This window comes from Vombatus ursinus, unplaced genomic scaffold, assembly GCF_900497805.2.
Source record: "Vombatus ursinus unplaced genomic scaffold, bare-nosed wombat genome assembly UNPS02009062.1, whole genome shotgun sequence".
NCBI lineage: Eukaryota > Metazoa > Chordata > Mammalia > Diprotodontia > Vombatidae > Vombatus > Vombatus ursinus.
In genome coordinates this window covers 7,676,181-7,700,712 of record NW_020948840.1, presented here as the reverse complement: position 1 = coordinate 7,700,712, position 24,532 = coordinate 7,676,181, and positions in this window count along the sequence as shown.

Below are 24,532 nucleotides of genomic sequence, written 5' to 3'. Positions count from 1 at the left end.
TATATACAGTAACAGCAATATTGTAAGGATGATCAACTGTGAAAGACAGCTACTCTAATCAAGACAATAATTGAAGACAATTCCAAAGGATGCATGCTGAAAAGTACTATCCATCATGAGAGAATTGATGAACTATGAATGCAGTTTGAAGCATACTTTTTTAAACTTTATTTTTCTTGAGTTTTTTGTCTGTTTTCTTTATGTTTACAGCATGACTCATATGGAAATATGTTTTGCATGACTTCACATGTATAATTGATATCAATTTGCTTGCCTTCTCAAGAAGAGGAGCAGAAAAGAAGGAGAGAATTTGGAACTCAAATTTTTAAATTATTAAATTTAAATTTTTATTACCTTGAACCCTGTGAAATCTGGCCTCCCAACATCTAAGGTGCAAATTTGATTATGCCCAGCTTTAATCTCTTCTATCATGAATTCTAAGATGTAATAGTCATTTTCCTACAAGATATCAATCATTTCTATTTCAACTCAGTTCCTCCTTGTTGATCCAAGTCATGTCCAAAATACTATTACTAGTAGTGATTGTTGCTTATCCCATAGAATTAAATTATCATTAAGGAAAGATAAGAATTTACAAGCAGTTCTGGTTTTTTGTCAAAGTTTCAGCAGATGTCCAGATCATTTAAATCTCTCATAAATGCTATTCAGTGTCATTCCTCTGTGCCAAGTTTGTGCTGTTTGCATATCTGTTTCCTTATGTCATAGTAGTCTCTAATATGTATCCACAGTAATCTCTATTTTATCCATTCCTCTATTGTTCTTCACCCAGATGCTATCATCGTATTTCCTTTTTCCCCTTCTTGAACTTCCTTACATAAGTATATCTTCTTAATATATAATGTTATCCCAACTACTCTCTTTTATCTATTCCATTCCTTTTGAATAAGGTATAGATAGCCTTCTAGACCTATGTTCCAGTCAAGACTCATAACCTGATGACTTTCAGTGGTAACTGAAAAAACAAATTTACCTGCTTATGCTAGGATCTGTAGTTCACCCTCTTTCTAATACTTTTCAATTTTGTGTATAGATATCTGAGGCCGTTAATATGATAATTGACTATCTTTTTGGATATTTTTTTACTATGGATTAATATTTCTGTAAGGTTATTCTTCATGTTTTGACCCTTCTATTCTTTTGATACCTGGTGTGATGAGTGAATAAATAAATGAAAAAAAGCTTTTGTTAAATGCTGTGTTCTAAGCACTGGAAATACAAATACAAAAATGAAAGTCCCTATTCTAAAAGAGCTTACAGTCTAAAAGGGGAGAAAAAAACATATAGTAGTGATGGTAGGGAAGAAAGTGTCTGGGGATTGAATTGATGTATAGGACAGTCAGTTGACATGTCTTTTCCAGGAACAATAATAATATGGTATGATTTGATTACTATTTTCAGAACAGTAGGTAGAGAGCAGTGGGTAGGCCAGCAAGCTATATGACAAGACAGCAGAGGTGTTCAGATGGATGATGTATGAAGCAGCTTTTTCCTTCCTATTCCATATTTCACCATCCCAATTAGATTTTTCAAGATCTATAAAAAAAAATCAAACATAGTAGCATAGTGTTCCATAAACCCAAGAATACAAACTATTTCAGTAAGGACTCAGTATTCAACAAAAACTACTAGCCCTCTTCCCCTGTCCCCAGCTTGCCCTGAATTTTGTAAGGATTGCTAAATATTTCCTAGGATTCCATATTCTGTATGGCCACCTCATACCAGGTGATCTAAAAGGAAGATTGAATCTGTGCCCCTGAACTGATCCAGAATGTGCCTTTTGAAGTGCAGTTGACCTTTAACATTCCCTAAGGGTTCGTTCCACAGATATTTCATGCATTAGTGCCAATATCCTTTCTCTCCCCACCCCCCAGCCCCTACCCTGTGGGCCAGTTTCAAGAAGTAGGGAGTGTAATAGCTCAGCACAAACTTTCCAAATGAGTAGAGTTGACCAATTTTTATAGGGATGCTCCCTGAGGCCACTAGGTACAGAGACTCAGAAGTGTTTGGTTCTAGGGTGTCATTCTCTCCCTTTGGTTATACCTCCAGCATTTCTATGTGTTCAGATGGTTTGATGATGTGTATTCATATGAGATTTTCCTATTACATATGTTTAATAAAAACCTTGAAATAAAAAAACTTCTAGGAAAAATGGAAAATATTCTGAATTAGGATGGAAACAGTGGAAAAATATTTTAAGCAAATTTTCTGGTAAAGGTCTGATAGCCAAGCTATCTAGGTAACTGATAAATATGTAACTAGTGCCATTCCCCAAAAGATAAATTATAAAAGGGTATGAACTGACAGTTCTCAAAGGCAAAAAAATCCATGTTATCAACAATCACGTGAAAAAAAATGCTCCAAAAGACTAATAATATGAGAAATGAAAATTAAAACAACTCTGAGATTCTACCTCACCTCCATCAAATTGACAAAGTGACAAAAATGAAAGATGATAGTTGTCGGAAAGGCTATGAGAGGACTGGTATACTGTTGGTGAAGTTGCAGATTGGTCTATCCATTTTGGAAAAGACTTTAAAACAATAACCTAAAACACTAAAACATGCATGTTCACTGACCCAGCAATTCCACTACGAGACATGTACACCATAGAGATATCAAAAGAAAAACAAACATTAAAAATGTAGAGCAGCATATTTTCTCATAGCAAAGAATTGGAAAGAAAGTGGATATCCATCAATTGGTATATTGCTGAACAAATTGTGGTACATGAGTGTAATGGAATAGTGTTGTGATATAAGAAATGGAACGGAGATATTCAGAGAAACCTGACTCATATGAACTAATATAGATTGAATTGAGAACCATGAGAATTATTTATACAGTGACCACAACATTTTAAAGGAAAAAGACTTAAGACAATAGATAAGTATGATGCCCAACAGAGGTCACTGCTGGGGGTGGTTTGAATCAGAAGCACTTTTCATCACTCTCCATTCAATGGAATTGGGTGGAACTGACTATGAACATCTCTTGAAGTTTCTACTTCTCCCTCTTCCTTCCCTTTGCTCAAGATGTAGAAAATTGGGGGGTTCAGGTGAAAAAAATTACCTGTCCACCTAGGAGGACTAGGAAAGGCCTCTTGCTGAATGTAGGATTTTAGTTGAGACTTGAAGGAAGTCGGGGAAACCAGGAGGCAGATTTGGGGGGAAAGATAGTGAGTTCAGTTTTGGACATGTTGAGTTTGAAATGTCTACAGGATGTATGGTTGGAGGTGTCTAATAGGCAGTTGGAGATTTGAGACTGGAAATCAAGAGAGAGGTCAGAACTGGACAAATAGATCTGGAAGTCATCTTAATAGATAATGATAATTGAAATAGAGATGAAAATCGAAAGCAAAAGAAGCTAATGAGATCACCAAGCAAAATAGTCTAGAGGGAGAAAAGAAGAGGGCCCCTCCTTGGGGGGACCTCCATGATCAGCAAAGAAACATTTATGACGGATATAGCTAGTCACCACAATAAAACAAAAGGGAGAAACAGAGAGTGGAATAGATTCATCATTGTTCCAGCAGTTTCTCCAAATAGCATAATTCAGTTACTCCCTGCTAGATTCTTTTAATGAGCTGAACTACATGCCAGAGAAGGGAAAAGCCTCTTGCCTCTACAAACCTAATTACGGCTCAGTCAGCCTCACAGAAAGTGCTGCCATCTCTTGCTGCTGCTCCTGCCACTCTCATTCCTACATCTCTTTCATGAAAGATATATAGCAGTTCAGTAGTAGAAAATCCTGCCCTCTAGTTCTTGCCATGTTATAGTCTATTCTTTGCCAGAGCTAGAAAGGCCTATGGTATAGAGAGATTAGACCCAGCATCCTTGCAAGGAAAAGGGGTAGCACTGACTGTGTAAGGATCCCTAAAGCAGGAAAGTGGGAAATTTGGGCCCACGAATTTTCCTGTAAAAAATAGAGGGATAGGATTGGGGAGGTCATTCTAGTCTGAGTGAAGACTAAATTAAGAACTCATTATGATTGATGGGGTCTGGAAAGAGAAGAGTCCAGGTGCTGAGGCAGGAGGGGAAGTCCTTTGAGGCCTCTCAGTTGCCTCAGACCAAAAAGAGGAAAAACAATGGGCCAATAAGGGCCAAGACCATATGTAGCCCATCCAGTATAATTACTGCAAACCCAGTGTGCCCAGGAACAAGGCTTTTAAGAAATTCATCCTTTTCAGCACTGAGGAAGATGAAGTTATCAGGGACTCCTCTGAGCCCAGCTTCTTCAAATCCTATGTGCTATCCAAACTGCATGTGATACTACATTATCGTGTGAACTGTTCAGTCCACACCAATGTAGTGAGGCAGGTCTTTCAAAGCCCATATAAAAAGCTATCTACCTTTTAGGATGCTTGAACTCCTAAGAAAAAAATAAAATGGCTAGTCTACCCTGAAAAAAAAAAGAAACAAACTCCCAGAGTTTTCAGCAGCTTTGGTCCCCTTTCAAGTCAGTCAGTCCATTCCTTGACAGAAGGACCAATATGAGACAATGACCAGTTACAACTCCAAAAGATTGATGATGATGTATGCCTTATTCATTTTGGTGGGAAGAAATGTAGTATAGGTGCACAATGAAACATGCATTCTCAGGACATGACCAAATTTGTTTTGCTTGACTTTGTTACAAGGAGAGATTTCATGGGGGGAGGGAGGAGAAAGACACCAAAAGAGAAAAAGGGAGGGGGAGAGAGGGAGAAAAGGGAGAGGGGGAGAAAGAGAGAGAGAGAGAGAGAGAGAGAGAGAGAGAGAGAGAGAGAGAGAAGGGGTATCAATGACATATTTTAAAAATATATAAATATATAAATACCAATATGTGGTTCAGATGGGGATGAAGAGAAACAGGACAATGTGGTGCTACCACACTAAACTGAACATATATATTAAAAGAAACAAGCCACACCTAGTAGATTTATGATTTCATGTACAATCCCTATTTTCTGGCCTTCTTTGTTTATGAACATGTTCTTATTTTTGATGATTTTCTAGGTTATAATAAAAATAATAATTAAAAAACATGTTTGCATGAGTTACAAAGAAGTAGTGGCAAAAGCAACACATCGGCTAAGAACCAGAAAGGCAGTTGTAAAGGTTATCCTAAGTGGGTTAATGTCTCTGAGGATAAAGGGATTGTCTATCAACTTCTAATGAAGCAAGAGTCTTTTAAACTGGAATCTGTGAATAGAATGTTGAAAGTCCTGATGTTTCACAGCAGTGCTGGTGGTATGGGGTTTGATTGGTATAACATTAAATACTAAGAATAATAATGTAATGGTGATGAAACCTTTCATATTTACTTGGTATTCTTTTTCTGGAGAGAATGTTGAAAACATTAGGTACACTAGTGCACTGTTGGCAGAGCTGTGAACTGGTCCAAACATTCTGTACAACAATTTGAACCTGTGCCAAAGGGCTGTAAAACTGTGCATACCCTTTGACTCAGCAATACTTCTACTAGGTCTGTATCCCAAAGAGATCAAAGTGAAAGGAAAGTGATGCATATGTACCAATATATTTATAGCAGGTTTTTGTGGTGGCAAAGAAAGAAACTGAGAGGATGCTCATCAATTAGGAAATGACTGAACAAATTGTGGTGTATGATTATGATGGAAAAATATTGTGCTGTAAGAAATAATGAAGCGGATGGTTTCAGAAAAACCTGGGAAGATGTGAAATCAAGTGAGTAGAATCAGGAGAACATTATACACAGTAACAGCAATATAGTAATGATAATAAATTGTGAAAGACTTAGCAACTCTGATCAATGCAATGATCCGTGACAATTCCAAAGGACTCAAGATTAAAAATACTATCTACCTCAAGATAAAGAATCAATGGACTCTGAGTACAGAATGAAGCATATTTTTTCTCTTGCCTTTTTTTTTTTACAACATGGTTAATGTGAAAATGTGTTTTGCATGACTTCATATGTATAATAGATATCCTATTTCTTGCCTTCTCAATGAATGTGAGAAAGGCTGAAGGGAAGGAGAGAATTTGGAACTGAAAATAAAAATAAAAATAAAAAGTATAAAATTGAGGGGAAAATAAATAAATATATCTTTCCAATTCAAAAATTAAAAAAGAGGGTCAAAGGCAGAGATAGTGATAGAGGACAGGGTCTCTGCTTTTTAAAGATCCACTGGATCAGCAGCTCTTCCTGTTCAGTGGCCAAATAAAGGCATTATTTTATTATGCCAAAAGGCCAAGCCCCTTCAGCATTGGTCAACACTGTTACTGGAGTCCCTGGAAGTTTCTGGGGAAGCTCTAGTGCATGCTCAACTTATTCCCACACATGCTCCATGGGACGTAACCACGACTACATAAAGAAGGGGGAACTGTACATATTTGAAAGCAGCAAGGAAAAACAGAGAAGAGATGAAAATTAGGGAAATAGGGGAAATTATTGAAGGGGAAAGGATACCAGAGGAGACAGGAGGGGATGGGATTGAGAGCATAAGTATGGAATGAATTATTCAGATTGACTGAAGCCAGTTCAAACCAGCCTAAGAGAGCTGACAAATTTTCAGTGTGAGCATTTGCACCTCAGAAATCTGCTAATGCTATAAATCAGGACTTGATTTAGTGTTTTGTTGATTGCCTAGACTTAAGAAAATGATGGAGAAAATGCTAATAATGCAGTAAAACGTAAAAGTGTGTCATCTGCACATTATTTTTTTTTTCAGAGACCAAGTTCTTAAACATTTATCAGCACTCCCCTGGGTATTTGCATGGGCAGAGAAAAGCAATACCTTTTCCTCTGAGAATGGAACGAATAAGAGTATGGGGGATGATGCTAAGAAAATTTAAAGTATGGAAATAGAGAAGAGATAGAGTTCATGATGAATACACTAATATTTTCAGTGGAGTTTGAGGCAAGGCTATAAAATGTAGGTTTTTTGTGCGTAATAACAATGTTTCTTCAGCCTGCTATTCTTCAGTTTTTGTGGCTCTCAATCTTTTGTGGGTTTTTTTTTTAATATTTTCATCATAATGCTGTTTGACTTGCTTTATTCAATTCCTGTTTACCAAAATATTAACACTTGCAGAACATTTCTATAGTGACTCATAAAGCAAAATAATTGAAACTAGGACTACCTGAAATGTCTAGGACATATCTTCAACATACATATACTCAAAGCCATAATGAGGAATTATTGCCCCCCAGGGCAAATGCCACAAAAAAAAATGCCTGGGATAATCGGTGTGACATGTGCCCACACTTGAACAATAGGATAGGGGTAGGAGGAGCATGACCATGTGGTAGCTTCCTGTTTTCTTTAAATATTTGTGATTATTAGGGGCACAATTTTTTTTTCTGTACTATTGAAGGACTGATTGTAAGTGCTATAAGATTGCTCCACTTGGTTTACAGCTGGGGAATAGTCTCACCCCCAGAGAAGGTCATCTCACGCTATTATAACATAAAGGAGTTTAGCTTTTGTGATACAGAGGCACATAGTATGGTGGAAAGAACAATAGGTCTGGAGTCAGAGAACCTGGGTTCAAATGCAACCTCTAATATTTGTTACCTGCGTGACCAGGGGCAAATTATTTGATCTCATTAGCTATCAGTTTCCTCCCCTGTGAAATGAGAGAGTTGGAATAAATGGCTGAGATCCCTTCTGACTCAAGCTACATAATCTAATTCCCTTTACTCCTACTTTATGCTCATCCAGGAATCTTCTATTATTAAGGTGGTTTTCCAGTTAGACTTTGCTGTTGGGAAGAGACTGCATTGCTCGGCCAACACAAGTAACCAGGTCACTTCCACAGTTATACTTCTTATTCTTCAGTAATTGTCTTATATATAAATATACTATATATATGATATATGACATATATATGTTTCAGTAATTGTCATTATATATAAATATGTTAGCTTTTTATCTATGAATCAGTTTCTTATGAGTTTGCTAGCACAAATCATCTCTAAGTTAACTAATAAATTAAGTTCCTGAATGTACAGAATTGAGGGCCAAATCCTCATATTTCAGTGATCTCACTTAGATACTACCACCCCATGATGCTCAGCTAAGTTATCAAACTTGGATTTACATCACAGCCAAACCTCAAGCTATGAAAGCATGGGAAAGTTGACTGACCATCAGAGAAACTTCCCCCAAGACGGCACATTGAAGGGAAAGAACAAGATTTGCAAAAGAAGAGACAAGCTTTTGGAATCAGCTCTGTGAATGGTTGCTTGCCAAGGGATCATATTTAGCAAAGCCTGGCTTGGCATTACATAGCAGCAGTGATAGAATGGAAGGATCAAGAAAGGAAAATTTGTTGGGAAAAATTCAGCTTATGCTTAATTTTACTCAGGTGCTGGCAATACATCTGAAGAAATACAAGTAACAAGAAATTAGAGCATTAGATATTAGCTCAAGTATTTAAAGAAAGGTTGTCTGACAGCTTGCCAAAATAGTAAGATTCTTCAAGTTGGACCATGTTTTTTAAAAAAAGCCAGATATTTTCCAGTAATTGAAAGCCATCCTCCAGGCATTATTCATATAGAATTTTTGTCTGCAATAATCTGTGTCTTGGTAACCAATAGGTCTTTAGTAAAGGGTTTAAACTTCTGTTCTGATAATTACCTCACATATGTAGTCTTGTATGTATTCTTGATCAAAGTGTATGACTTACAAGCTCCAGGTCTGAATAGTCCAGAAACCTGACAGAGTTTCTAGAATGGCAAGCCACTGCTGCTCCTTCCTTCTCTAAAAGTTCCCAACATGAAGATTACCCGCAACTAGGTAGTACAGTGAATAGAGCACCAGACCTGGAGTAAGGAGGACCTGATTTCAAAGCCATCCTCATATACTTACTAGTTGTGTGACCCTGGTTAAGTCATTTGAACCCAATTGCCTCAAAAAAAAATTTAATAACTATTTCAATGTAAATTATTTCCTTTGTCATCTCATGTAGTTTATTCAATGCATTCAAAAATATTACTCTGAGAAAGGGTCCAGTAAAACTTCACCAGACTGCCCACGGGGTCCCAACACATACAAAAAAGTTAACACTTGCAATCAAGCAAACGTATCATTACTCCTTGAAATAGTAAAATGTTGATTTTGAAAAATAGTTGAAAATAACAATGAATATAAATTATTCTTATGCCAATACTTCTTATATTTTTAACTGTCTTTAAGAATGAATCCTTTGCCTTCCTATTTTGAGGTGATTGCCTAGAATTGGATACAGCAACCAAAATGGTTACTAAAATGTAATTAGGTTAGTTACTGCTCTGTGTGATGAGACAGACAGACGGAAGTCCTTTGTATCTCTTTTTTCCACAAAGTTGAATGGCTTGAGTCCCTGGAATTAATTGTAGATTGACTCCTTGACAAAATGAAGAATGGAGTCAATGGAATCCCCTTCCCCTCATCAATAGAATGATTAGACAGTGATGCTGGAGAAATTTTCCTACCTTAGGCAACATAAGTTCATAAGTGATAACAAGAAGAATGATGATAACTCACATATATATAAATTCACATTTCAAGGTTTATAAAACACTTTATAACAAATATGTGAGATAATAGTATTTGTCTGCCTATGTTCATTTTCAATCAAGGGTTCTGCTTGGTCTAGACTTCAGAGACCATCATGCTTCCCCCAAGATAAGTTGATTGCCTGAAATCTTATCACCATGCAGATTGACTCAGTTTTTAATACTCAATACCTTCTTAGCTCCCTCATGTGCATCTCTCCTCTGACTGGAGGGTTGGAGTAGGGAAGCAACAAACTTCTCAATGCATTCCTTTATAGAGGGCTCAGAACTTTCCAGATAACTCTGTATTTTCCATCAGAGGCTCCACTTGGTTTCAATTCCACAAAACAAACATGCCCTTGCACCATCTTCCTGATCACCTTCCCTACCCTCACTTTTCAGCTTCCTTTTGTATGTTGTCCTCTTCCATTAGATAGTAAGCTTCTTGAGGACAGGTACTGCCTTTTTTTTTTTAAATTTGTATCCCAAGCATTTAGCACAGCGTGTGGCACATAGTAGGTGCTTAATAAATATTTATTGAATTGAATTGAATAGAAATGAGGAAACTAAAGGTCAGAACGGTCAAATGATTTACACAGGGCCACACAGTTAGTAAACATCAGAACCAAGATTCAAATTCAGCTTCTAATTCCTGATTCAGTGTTACAGCCACTAAATGGACATTGTCTCTCAAATAAGATGATGAATACTGACAGTTTATTACATTGCTTCTCTTCCCTGTAGAAGACTTTGACTTTGGTTTTTCCTCATGAATATTTACCCAAAGTTCCTCCAGTTTCTCTTTTTAAAAAGTTTTATTGATTTGTTTTGTTTTGTTTTCTATTACAAACATTTACATATTACTCTCACTTTGTGAGAGGTCTCTGTAAAAGAGTTAAGTAAAACTAATAACACAGCATCCCCATCTGAGAATGCATCCAGTATTTCACATCCGTATCACCCCCTCACACTTCTTCCTATTTTTAAAAAATTAATAGAAATCTATTTTCTCTCCATCCTTAACCAGTGCAAACAAACCTCTTTCTTCCAAGTAGCAAATGCTGAGGTTACTACTCCTATTACTAAATATCTTGCTGCCACAGAAATAATGGATGGAAAGCCATTCTGCACTATGAACAAATCAAAAAGTATTCATTAAGTGTCTGCCATATGCCGAGCAATGTTTTAGGTGCTGCAGATACAACAAAATCAAGCATTAGGTGGTACGGAAGAGTATTGGACTTGGCTTTAGGAAACCCTGAGTTCAAATCCTGCCTAAAAGTTTCACTAGGTGTGTGATACTAGGAAAATCACTTAACTTCTCTCAGCCTTGCTTTACTCATCTCTAAAATAAGGATGACAATTACATTTCCCTCAAAGGGTTGTTGTGAGGATTAAATGAGAATGCATATAAAGAGCTTATCAAACTTTAAAGCACTATGTATATGTTTGCTTTCATTATTTCATAAAATAATTGTGTCTATATAATCAATATTTATTTAACAATTGTGTTGATAAAAATTTGTTAAAGTAAAAATTAATTTAATTAATCAAATACAATTTATCAATTAAATATTGAATTCAATAAATTTATTTTAAAAATTGAATTACTACAATTGTGATTTTTATTCTTAAATTAATATAATTGTTTTAAATAATGATGATTGCTAGCATTTATGTAGTGCTTTAAGGTTTAGAAAGTGCTTTTTATATATTATCTCGTTTGGTCTTCACAACAACCCTGTTAAACAGACAATATTACAATCTCTGTTTTACAGATGAAGAACCTGGAGATGAGAGAAGTTAAAAAAAAAAACTTGACCTGGGTAACACAGAGAGTAAGTATTTAAGGTAGGAATCAAACTCATGTCTTCGTGACTACAAGTCCAACATTCCATTCACTATGTCCCTATAAAAGTAACTGCAAGATCTATACAAATAAATATAAGGTCATTATGAAGAAGAAGGCATTAATAACTGGAAAAGATGGGGGTTCAGAAGAAACTTTATATAGAAGGTGGCACTTGAGCTAAGCTTTGAGAAAGACTAGGGATTCTAAAAGATGAAGGTGAGCAAGGGGTGCATTCTAAGCATGGAGAACAAACAGCCTGTGCAAAGGCATGGAGATAGGAGATAAGGATATTAACTATGGGGAACAACAAAAAGGCCAGTTTGGTGGGAACATAGAGTATGTAATGGGAAGTATGAGTCTATAAAATGTATAATATCCCATTGACTGGAATAAATTCGCCCTAAAAAAGATCCTGCTCAGTAGAAGCATAGCTGAAATTATTCTGTAGACATCTAGTACCTTACTGAAGCAATAGCTATATTCCTGAAGAGGTGAATGTTAATCAAAGTTTTATGAATCGGCTTATATTTTTAATGCATTGGTAGTCATAAATCCCTTTATAAGTCCTTCTGTAAAGTAAATATTCTTTTCTGTAAAACAAATAATTTCCCCTAATTTATCTTCTGGATAAACCTGGATAGTGGCTGCTTTGTAAACCACTTTTATTAGGCGTCACCACTTACACTAGATCTCTCTCAAAATTTCCAAAAAGATTTTTGGTCCTTTTTCTATCCCTTTCTCTCCTACTTTATTGATACAGCATCAATTAAAATCTGGATGCCTTGGACTTTAGCAAAGTAAAATAGTCAGGCAGCTCCCATTACACATTGAATCTGTCTACATGAACAAAACCAAGTGGAGGATTAAAGCAATTGTTCAGGTAATTCCAGCCAAAAACCACTTTTGCCTCTATTATGCATATAATTGCCTTAATTTTCCACTTCATTTGGCTTGGGTAGACACAAACTTAGGATGATAGATAGCTTCTTGTCTAAAATAATGGGTTCAGTGGCAGGTGTTTTGTGAAGTAGGCTTTTTTTTAAAAAAAAAAACAAATATTATTTTGCTTCTATATCATAGAAAGATGTTAAATCTTATGCTATTTTAAGAAAATTGTTTCACCCTTTAGAAAGTTAGTTTGCTATACCATAGAATTCTGAATTCTCAAACACCAACTTGAGATATGTATTGGTATTGGGGATTGAAGAGGCAGAGAAGGAAGGAAAGTCAACCCCCTTGGGTTACTTGGAGACCACCCAAAAGGAAAGTTCTTCCTCATGTAGTTTACAGAGCCACAAACACTAGATCAGCCACAGAATCACAGATTTAGAGCTAGAAAGGACCTTACAGAACAACTAGTCCAACTCCTGTATTTTGCAGATGAAAAGATAGAAACCAGGGGATCACTTCAACTCCCACCATTACATTTTAAATCGTTGCATAATATAATAAAGATTATTGTCTTTCATTCAAGTTTTTTAGGCTTCTATTCTGAGCTATTTGGTTTTGTTTTGTTTTGTTTTGTTTTGTGAGGCAATCAGAGTTAAGTGACTTGCCCAGGGTGACACAACTAGTAAGTATCATGTGTCTGAAGACAGATTTGAACTCAGATCATCCTGACTCCAGGGCCAGTGCTCTATCCACTGTGCCTCCCAGTCGCCCTCAATATTCTGAGCTATTTGAATTGTAAACTTTGCATTCATATATGGTAAATGCACTACAATATTGTATAGCTAATTTTGACAATTTAAAAAATATCTTGTGTTAAATAAATAATACATACCATCAGTAATAACAAGGCAGTCTGAGTTTTCGTAAGTCCATATTTTAATCCTATTCTTTCTTTTTGTCAATTGTCATTTTTCTACTTCTTGTAGTTAATTAATTCAGTTCAACAAATGTTAACAAGGTTCCTATCATGTCCATGTCACTAGACCAGTCCCTAGGCACAGATGAAATGAAATAGCTGCTACCTTCGAGGAGTTTACTTTCTACTAGGAGGTTACAAGCTGTACAAAGCTTAGTAAATACTAGGTAATTTGAGAGGGAAGAGAGAACTAACAACTAGGGGAATTGAAAAGGTTTTACAGAGGAGGTAGCTAAGGCTGTACCCTGAAGAAAGAGAAAGATTCTGAAAAGTAGAAATGAGGATAAAGTGCATTCTAGGCATGAATTACCAATGACTTGAGTGAATTCACAGAACTGGGAGATGTAACATCAAATTTGGGGAACAATAGTCTCATTTCCTTGTTTTCCCTTTTTCCCTCAAGTTGTTCGTATTCCTACTCCTGTCATTTTACTTTGAACTTAAATGGTTACATTTGCAGCCCTCTAGTGGAGTGAAAGCTCCTTGAGGGTGATGATAGTTTCATTTTTTTTTTTTGCGTCCCCAATGTTTAGCATACTACCTGACACAAAGTAGGTGCTTAATGCTTCTTCAGATGTAATGAGTCTGCCTCATTCCTGAGGCACAGGATTGCCTCATTCTAATGCTTAGATGAATCATCTACAATCACCAGAACTCACTACCATTCATTCATTTAATTAATCAATCAGCATTTATTAAAACATCTATGTTCCAAGGACAATGCTAGATGCTAGGGTTATAAAGACAAAGACAAAATGGCTCTTGCCCTCAAGGAGATTGCATTTTATTAAGGAAAATAAAATTTTACACAGAAGAGTAACTAGAGAATGTATACAAAGTTATTTCTGGCCTTAAAGGGCACTAGCAGCTAAGGAATCAGGAGAGCCTTCCTGTAGGCAGTGACAGGGGTAGTAGAAACTCTGTGAAGCAGAGGTGAGAAAGAAGTAACCTGTGCAAGAGCATGGAGTAAGGAGATAGTGTGAGGGACTGTTTGATGTTGGCAGTTGCCAGTTGGGCGCTGTGGCAAGAGTAGGGTAGAATCTGGGTATTTTGGAAGTCGAGGCAGGGGCTGTGGTAGGCAGAGTCATGGTGAACTGGGATGGGCTGCGTACGGAGAAGCCCTGAGGCAGTGGGCAGTGCTATGTGAGATAAGCTGGGTGCAAGGAAGTAGCAGGAGCTTGTGCTCCTGAGGCAAGGGGCGGTGCCACGTGGGAGTGGGACGGCAGAGGACTGAGTTCCCTTTGCTTAGTCCCCTCCCTATATGCAACGTCAACCCCAGACGCCTCCATCTTGTGACCTTCCTGACTTCCTGGGTCCCTTTGTGTAGCACTGACCCCAGACCCCTCCTCCCAGTATCTGAGTCTGACTTCCTAGGTCACGTACTCTGTCTATGCACTAATCCCAGACGCCTCCTTCCTGTATCCGGTCCTAGCCTCCTACGTCACTCCCTCTCCCTTGGTGTGCTAAACTCAGACAGCCCCTTCCGGTATCTGACCCTACAATCATTGGCTAGTAAGCGGGCTGGGGAGGAGGGGCTAGGTAGGTATTTAGGAAGGAGCATGGTCAGATCACACTCTCTCTCTCTTGGCTCCTGCTCTGTTGCTCTGGCCTTGCTGCTTGGGCTTGCTGTGATGGCCTCTGAATAAAGCTCTGGTGTTGGCGCCTCCCGATGGTTCGTCTCTGTGTGTTTATCCGGCTGAGGACTGAAGACTCGAGAGTGAGTATGACTCTGGCAGCCTGCTCCTTATAGGAGGAGTGTCCGGCGCAGCCGGCATAAGGTCGGCGCGGCCGGTACAAGATATGATGGAATGTCACTTGCAAGGAGCAGTGAATAAGCCAATTTGGCAGGAATGCAGAATGAATGAAAGAGAATAAGAGGGAAGAAAGGGAATAACTATTTATATAGGGTCTACTATGTACCAGGCACTGTGCTAAGTATTTTTAAAAATATTATCTTCATTTGATCCTTACAACAACCTTGTGGGGTAGGTACTCTTATTGTCTCCAATTTGTTGTTTTTGTTATTGTTTAGTTGTTTCAGTCATGTCTGATTCCTCATCACCCATTTTTGAGGTTTTCTTGGCAAAGATGCTGGAGGGGTTTGCAGATTCCTTCTCTAGTTCATTTTGTAGAACAGGAAACTGAGTAAAACAGGGTTGTGACTTGCCCAGGCTCACACAGATAGAAGCATCAGAGGCTAGATTTTAACCCAGGTCTTCCTGACTCCAGGGCCTACATTCTATCTACTATGCCACCAGCTATACCTGTGCTGTGCAATAAGCCTGGGAAAGTATCCTGGAGCCAGATTATAAAGAGCTTTAAATGCCAGGTGAGTTTACATTTTATCTAGAGGCAAGAGGGAGCCACTAGAGATTTTGAGCTTCAAAAGAATGACGTTTAGAAGTATATAATAGGATTATCAATTTGGCAGCTGTGTGGAGAATGAGTTAGAGCAGGGACAGATGGGACCTGAAGACCAGTGAGGAAGTTTGACAATAGTCCAGTTCTCCTAAATTCAGATGAAGAGAATCTAAACTAGATGTTAGCCCTGCAAGTGGAGTATTGTTTATATGTTCTTAAGAGCACACTTATACGCACATAGGCACACACACACACACACACACACACACGTTTTTTAAAATTGCAATTTACAGTACAATTTTAAGAAACTCAAACTGTAAGGAAATAGATAATCTCAAGTCTTCCTTTCACCCCAAATGTTCCACATAACTTTATTTTTTCTAGAAACAATGCTCAAATACTCAAACAGATCTGTGATCTCATGAATTCAGGATTTTTCGCCAATGATGCATATCATGAATGTAATCCATTTATGCTTCCCTATCCAGTGTGGCTCATTCATGTTATCCCAGAAATTAAACAAAAAGGTCTACCCAAAGTGCTAGAGGCCTTTTGCACTTGCTTCTGACATGATGAGGACACTAGTGGAGCACACTGGCTGTCTACCTGTGATCTCCCACTCTTGACATTACATGCCTTTTTATTTTTTCTACCTATCATATATCTCAATGACATAATTTACTCCTACTTCTTCACTCTCTCTTCTTTTCCTATGCTTATTCTCTCAATTTATTTTCCTTGTCCTATTGCTATCGCTAATATTTCTAGCATTATAAATCAAATAGTAGTGATGATAATGGACACCCTTGCTTTATTCCTGATTTTATTGAAAAGGCCTCTAATTAATCCTATAACACATAATTCTGGGTCTTAGTTTCAAATTGATATTTCTCACCGTATTAAGAAGTATTTTCTAGTATTTTAATACAAATGACTATTGTGCTATCAAGAGTTTTTTCTCTGGGTAATTATTTTTGTTATCTTTATTATTAATATGTTCTATTATGTGTTTAGTATTCAAATATTGAATCAGCCCTCCATTCCTGATATAAATCCAACCTGGTCATACTTTATAATCTTTTTTATATGTTGCTTTAGACTCTTTGTTAGCATTTTATTTTAAAATTTTGCATTGATATTCATTAGGGATATTGGTCTCTAGTTTTCTTTCTCTGCCTTGCCTCCCTGATTTAGGTATCAATACCATACTTGTATTACAGAAGGAATTTGTTAGGATCCCTACTCTTCTATTTTTGCAAACAGTTTAAGTAATATTTGAATTATTTATTCTTCAAATATTTGCTAGAATTCACGTGTAAATCTGTATCAATGTTTTTTATTTTTTTTCTTTTGAAGTTCATTTATAGTTTGTTCAATTTCTTTTTCTCAGATTGGATCACTTTAATTCTCTATTTCTTGTTCCGTTAATTTGGGAATTTTTCATTTTTGCAAATATTCATCTATTTTATTTAAGTTTTTTTGTTTTGTTGACATATAGTAGGACAAAATAGTTTCTAACAATTTCCTTTATTTTTTTCAGTTGTGAATTTTCCTTTTTCCTTTTTGAAATTGGCTGAAACTGATTTTTAAAAATCAACTAATTTAGTTTTCTTTTTTCTTTTAAAAAATCAAATTAGCTAATAGTTTGTATATTTCTTTTTTTAAAAAAATAGTTCTTAGTCTTATTTAATCATTTAATAAAGTACTTTTACTTTTAATTTTGTTTATCTCTGAATTTTAGAATTTTAATTTTGGTATTTAATGGGCTTTTAAAATGGGCATTAATATGAATGTATATGTTGAGCCTATATCAATTTACACACCATCTTGGGGGTGGGTGGAGGGGAGAGATGGAGAGAAAATTTGGAACTCAAAATCTTACAGAAGTGGTTGTTGAAAACTAAAAATAAATACATTTATTAATTTTAAAAAAGAATACAAGCACAAGAATTTGTATTCTAGAAGACGTGGATTCAAATCTTACGTCAGCTACTTACTGGTGATGTAACACAAGGCAAGTCACTTAATTGCTATGGGCTACAGTAAATTATATAGATAATATTTAAAAAAAAACCCATATGGGGTCACAAAGAGTCAGACATGACTGAACAACAAAAATTGACCATAGAATGAAGATAGTCCTTTCAAAATGTCATGATTCTGGTAACAAGCCAGATAAACAACATTATGCACAGTGCTTTCATATTTGATTTATTTTTCAAAGTCTTTCTCAATAAAAAAAAATCTATTTCAGCACAAAATATGAACAAGAAAAAAAATTAAAATAGGCTTAAAAATTTATTGGCTATTTAATCTCTTTATTTGAATGTACAAAGATTACCCCCATTATCTTCTGTATTCTCTCTAATTTTCAATCTTTCCCTATCAACTGATTCTTTCCATGCTACCTACAAATACACCCAAGGCTCCCCCATCCTTAAAAAAATCAACAACAACAACAACAAAAACCCTCATTAGATCCTACCATGCACACTGGCTATCATTCTATATGCAGTTATCCCTTCCATGTTGCAATTTCCCCATTGTGGTTTCCATATATTGCTATTTGGCATAAAAAATTAAATGGGAATTTTTTGGAAGTTTTTCAGAAGCTTCAGATGACACCAAAGGCCAGTAGATGACACAGAGCCTATGACCAAATACTTAACCCAATTTTACAATAAGGTACTATAAATACCCCATAAAAGAAAAAGAAAAAATTCAGACTTCTTCTCTGGTATAAAGGGAGGGCCAAAAAATTTTACTCAGATTTTCCAGATTGCAGGAGTGCAGCACCCTTAACCTCCACAATGTGGAAGGGATAATTGTATTTCTCTTCCCCTTCTCAGCTAAATTCCTTGAAAAAGCCACGCATGCTTTACTTCCTCCCACTTTGCTCTCTTCTAACTCTTTTGCAACCTGGCTTTTAATCTTATTTAAATGAAACTGCTCTTTTCATAGTTAATGATTTCTTAATTGTCAAATCTGAAGACCACTTCTCAGTCCTCATCCTTTTTGATCTCTCTGCAGTATTTGATAATGTTCACCACCTTATTCTCCTGGACACTCACTCCTCCCTGGGTTTTAGTGACTCCCTTGGTTCTGCTCTTACCAGCGGGACTGCTCCTTTTTAGTCTCTTTTGTTGGTACTTCAGCCATCCATCCATTGTGCATGTCCCTAAAGACTCTGTCTGGGGCCCTCTTCTTTTTTCTTGCTATAAACCCTGCTTTAATGACCTCTTCAGTTCTCATGAGTTCAATTATCATCTCCTTGAGTGTGATTCCCAGATTTATTTATCCAGCCCTCTCATTGATCAGTATCAGCAACTGCATGATAGACATTTTAAATTGGTTGTCCAGAGATAGCTCAAACTCATCATGTTCAAAATAGATCTCATTATTTTTCCCCTAAATCTTCCTTTCTTCTGATCCCTGTCATTGTTGAGGGCATCCCCATTCTTCCAATCCCCTAGTTTGACAACCTTGTTATCGTCTTTAACTCTTCACTCCTGCTCATCTTATTTATCCAATAAGTTACCAAATCCTCTAATTTTTTTTCTCTACATCTCTTACAGACATCCCCTTCTCTCCATTCATAGAGCTACCACCCTAATTCAGGACCTCATTACCTCTTGCCAGGACTACTACAATAGTGTTATAAATTATTTTCCTACCTCAAATCTTTCCCCACTCTAATCCATGCTTTACTCAGCTGCCAAAATGATCTACTTAAAGCACAGGTCTAAAAATGTTATCTTCTACTTGTAGACCCCAGTGGTTTCCTAGTTCCACCAGAATCAAATATAAAGTCTTTTTTTTTTTGTCATTTAAAATTCTTTGCAACCTAGCTTCTTCCTATCATACCAATCTTCTGACATTCTACTCTGTACTGAGCACCCTATGATCCTCCTCTGAGAAAGGCCTAAGTACAGTAAGTTTGTACTTTCTGTCCAATTGATAAAGAACAATCAGATTCTTTAGTCTCATTGGCATTTACCTAAAACTGTCCAAGGGACAGTCCAAGTCTAAGCCCAACAGAGAAGAGATATAAAGGCAGAGTAAACTCCAAGATTTTAAAGCATAGGTCTAGAATGGAACTGTCCTGCCTCTCACAGTGAGACCCTCAGTGACAGCTCAGTTTCACAGTCAATTCCTCAAAAAGAATATAGCTTGAGATAAATTTCACTCTCAATCTGCTATTGGCCACATTTTGCTTCTTCTATTTTAAAAATGGGTGGTAAAGGTAGGAGGATGGCTTTTTTCCTAGTCTGTACTGAATTATAATTGGTTCCAGAGAGGAAAGAAAAAAATTCTCTAAAACGGAGTTCATAACCTTTTTTGTTCCATGGATCCCTTTGCCAATCTGGTGAAGACTATGAACTCCTCAGAATAATAATTTTAAATGCATAACATAAAATAATATGATAACAGAGGAAACTAATTATGTTGAAACATAATTATCAAAACATTGCTTTCAAAAACCATATTCTCAGACCCCAGGATAAGAATCCCTGCTCTAAAAGGTCAACAATGTCAAAGATTAGCAACCAAAATTTTTAAAGCTTATTCTAATCTCCAAGGCACTTCAGAATCTATTTAACACCCTTATCTCACTCCACCTCTCTGTTGCTCAGCATCTTTCAGTCCGCGAATGTTCAGGGTGAAGGATTACAGTCAACTCAACTGAGATTGCAACACATTTTGAGATCCCCCTTGTTGCTCCAACATAGTCTGTGCTTTAGGTTGCTATTCTTACTAGCATAGTTCTTTTACCTTGTTCCTAATGTGTGCATCCCCAGCAAGGATGCCTTAAGCATGTTAAAATCAATAGAGAGTTTACATTGTGGGAATACACAGACCCTTCCTGTGATTATAGTAGAAGTGTAACTACAGGAAGAAGTCGTCTCTCACAGTTTCTTTCTTTCTTGATGAGAAAATGTACCAAGATGCAATTGGTCAGTGTTGGACAGACAAGTACCTGAGGGGAAGGAGGAAAGAAGAGATGGCTGCAAGGAACAAGGGAGAGTATCCTTTATACAGTGTGTTGGGGAAATGAGTAGTGTTCTTGCCAGAAATAGGGATAACCGAAAGGTCAGCAGAGGCATTTATTGAGCGGTAGTGTGACGGCTTCACCCTGTGATAATGAACGTTGTCTTTGGACTGAGGTAATGAGTACCTTTTCAGGAAAGGCCCTTTGACCCATCTTCCTTGTTATTCTCTGCCTCACCTCTAAAAAAATATCACCCCAGCAACACCCAGCAACTGAGATGTGGAGGAAGCCGAACTTTGCCCTCCACAAAGGAGGAAGAAAGATTTATGTGACACAGGAGTTTCCTTGCTTGGTCATAGCCTCACAAACCTGAACAAGGATACCAGCAATGCAAAAAAAACCCCAAAAACAAAAAAAACCTTTGTTGTTGTTCAGTCATGTCCAACTCTTCATGACCTTGTGCCACATAGCTACCCTAAAATGATTTGTCCAGGGTCCTTGTTTTGTTGTTTAGTTGTATTTGACTCTCATGACCCCACTTGGGGTTTTCTTGGCAAAGATACTGAAGTGGTTTGCCATTTCCTTCTCCAGCTCATATTACAGATGAGGAGTTGAGGCAAACAGGATTAAGTGACTTGCTTCGGGTCATACCGTTCATTCACTCATTGTTTGCCCTTTGTTCTGCAAGAGGACTATGACATCAGGAAGGTGATGTCATGACTTGCAAGTGAAATGGATTTAAGTGAGGAAGGGCTGTGTGAAGTCACCAGCCTAACTTCCTCCTCTGGAGCCATCTGGGTCTAGTGGCAAGATATTGGTCACACCACTAGTAAGTGTCTGAGGTTAAATTTGAACTCAGGGAGATTCATCATCCTGACTTCAGGCCTGGCACTCTATCCACTGTGCCATCAACATTAAAAAGAAAAAAACTTAAATAACTAAATAAACCACAGCAGTTAAAGTTGGTAAGAATGCACACTTTTTTACAATATAGAAAGGCGGTGCTGTATGGTGCAAAACATGCTGGACTTAGAGTTAGTAAGACTTCTATTTAAAACTCTGCCACTAGCACTTAACAGGTTTTCAGAAGTAAGTCATTTAACTGCTCTGAGCCTCCAATTCCTCCTCAGTAAAATGGGGATAATAATACCCTGAACACTTGGCACATTGTAGACACTTAATTAATGTTTATTGACTGACTGGCCTACCCCGCAAGATTGTTAGCTCAAATCCCCAGACCAAAACTCCCTTTCCTGGCTACCACTTCCCTATATGTGTTTTCTCTCCCTATTAAGCTCTATAAGCATGGGGACTGGTGCTTTTTATATTGGCATCCCTAATGCTTAGTACAGTTTTTGACATACAGTAAGTGCCTATAAAATGCTTTTATTCATTCACATGAGATAATGTATTTAAAATGTTTTTCTAAACTTTAAATATTATTATGATTACAAGTTGTACCTAAACTATACTTGTATATGCTACTTTGATGGACCCGTGATTTTATCAGTGTGTCCCTATCTCCATAGGGATAGATTACAACCCATTCATACCTTCTCATCTTTTGTAAGGTTCATCCTTGTCTTTCCATAAATCCTCCATAGACAATCCAATCAATATGCTTCTCATTATTTTAATACATCAGAGATACTAATGTATCATTTGGACTATTTAAATGCTATCTCTCTTTCTCACTACAGAAGCATTCCTCCTCCCTTAGTCACATATGTCCTTCATCACATCTTTCTGATGAGAATGCAACAAAAATTTAACTCCACTAGGCCAAATCTTTTCAACCCCTATTTGTAACTGCAACTTGGGTCCCCAGAAGGTAGTTGACTAATTCCTCACCTCAGGATTTTAGGTGTAACACTAAAGGCTTGAAATTTTTTGTACTATTGCTCATGAGTTCTCATCCAGTATTCTCCCCAATATCAGTTTCTACCAATTAGATTTTATAAAAGAATATTTACTGAAAAGGTATAGCAAAGATAGAAGTTACAAAAACATACCTCAAACTGTGAGGTGTACTCTTCCTTTCTACAGCCCTTCAGTCCCTGGGGAGATGGCTCCAACTTAAAAGTTGTTGGTACAAGACATTTCCCCCCTAATGCAATGTGTGTGTGTGTGGTGGTGAGGAGGTGAAGGAGGGGGTGATATTGCCTGATCCTGGGAGTTCTTTTCCTCCTTCAAAGAGTTCCCACTATAATCATGACTGGATACAGTATAGCTAATGGATGAGTCATTCCCTTGGTCAACTGGGCTAGCTCTTTGGATGGCAAGGTACCTTGACTGTTGAGTCAATCTATTGTTGGGCTGGGTAGAGCAGGTAATTCCTCAGGGCTGGGCTATGGGACTCGGGTTGTCAGTTGGTCTTTGGATAGTTTTGATGGGTCTCACAGTCTCACTGATGGCCTGAGTATGTTCATCTCAGGATACTTATTCACTTAAGAACAGAAAAGAATAAACACAAGAAGCTAAAGAAATGGAAGCACCATTAGTTCACAGACATGTGGGGAAATGGCCCATTGCCCCTCTCTCATCCAGAAGTTCATAGCAGTTCTTGCCCCCCAGCACTGGCAAAGAGATCATAAGCTCATAGTTTTGTATGCAACCTCAGTTCTGGCTTAGCCTCTACTTAGTTCACTTCTGGTTCCTCTGCCAACCAGACTTTCAACATCACATAGTTACTCATGAATTCTCGCTCACTCATGACCAGAACCTATCTCCCCAAAACCCCATGTGTTAGAATAAGCAACAGGCAGAGAATATTGAACATTCTCTGTATAAGCCATCAGGATGGTCAAATCCATGCATGCTCTGAGGATGAGGCCCTCATTGGACAGTGCCTTGGTAAAAATGCAACAGCAAGATGTTAGATTAGCCGTAAGGAAGAAACTTTCTGACTGAGAGTAGTAAGATGCAGGAATCAGCAGTAACCTCCTCAAAGGTTCATTTCCCAAAGCATTAACAAATGAGGATGCTGTGTGGTGCAGTAGAAAGAGATGTCTGATGTTCCAGTCTAAGGGCTTGTGTTCAAATCCTACCCTTGAATGTATGCAATATTAGGCAAGTCACTTAACCTCTTTTGGCTTCAGTTTACTCATTTACAAAATAAAGAGGTTGGACTAAATGGTTTCTAAGATCTCTTCCAACTCTGATTTCTTTTACACTTTTGTAGCTATTTGCTAAATACCACAGGTATAATGAATTCACAGTTCCTTGCAAATAAGCATATTTTTTTTTTTTTGCAGGGGAGAACCAGAGCTGTGATTTTGTTTGTACAGGAGACCAATCTATCCACCAATGTGGATAGGTATCTGCTCTGCAATATAGCCTTAGAGAGTTGCTTGGGGCACTGTATAATCAAAAATCATACACTAGTAACAATTGTTCACATTCATGAAAGGCACTTTATACATAACATCTCATTTGATCATCAAAACAGTTCTGTGAGGAAGGCGCCATAAAAACTCTATTTTTACAGATGAGGAAACTAAAGCTTGGAAAGGTTAAATGACTTGCCCCAGGTCATACACTTATTAAGTCTGTAAGGTAAGAGTAAAAATCCAAGTCTTTCTGACTCCAAGTTCAGCACTCAGCAGACAAAATGTTGTCACCAGGTCAACCATATTTACCATCCAGTGACAAGTGGGATGGAGGGATGGGGATACACTGCTCAGATCATGATGCCCTTACCAGGGACCTTGAAGCGGAATATTTTCACCCAGCAACATTTCTCATATTTGAGGGGTTTTTTTTTTCCTGGTATCTCTGTGATGAGTGGAATTCACTTTTTTTTGTTTTGTTTTAGACAATTGGGGTTAAGTGACTTGCCCAAGGTCACACAGCTAGTGTCAAGTGTCTGGTCTGAGGCCAGTTTTGAACTCAGGTCCTTTTGACTCCAGGGTCGGTACTCTATCCACTGTGCCACCTAGCT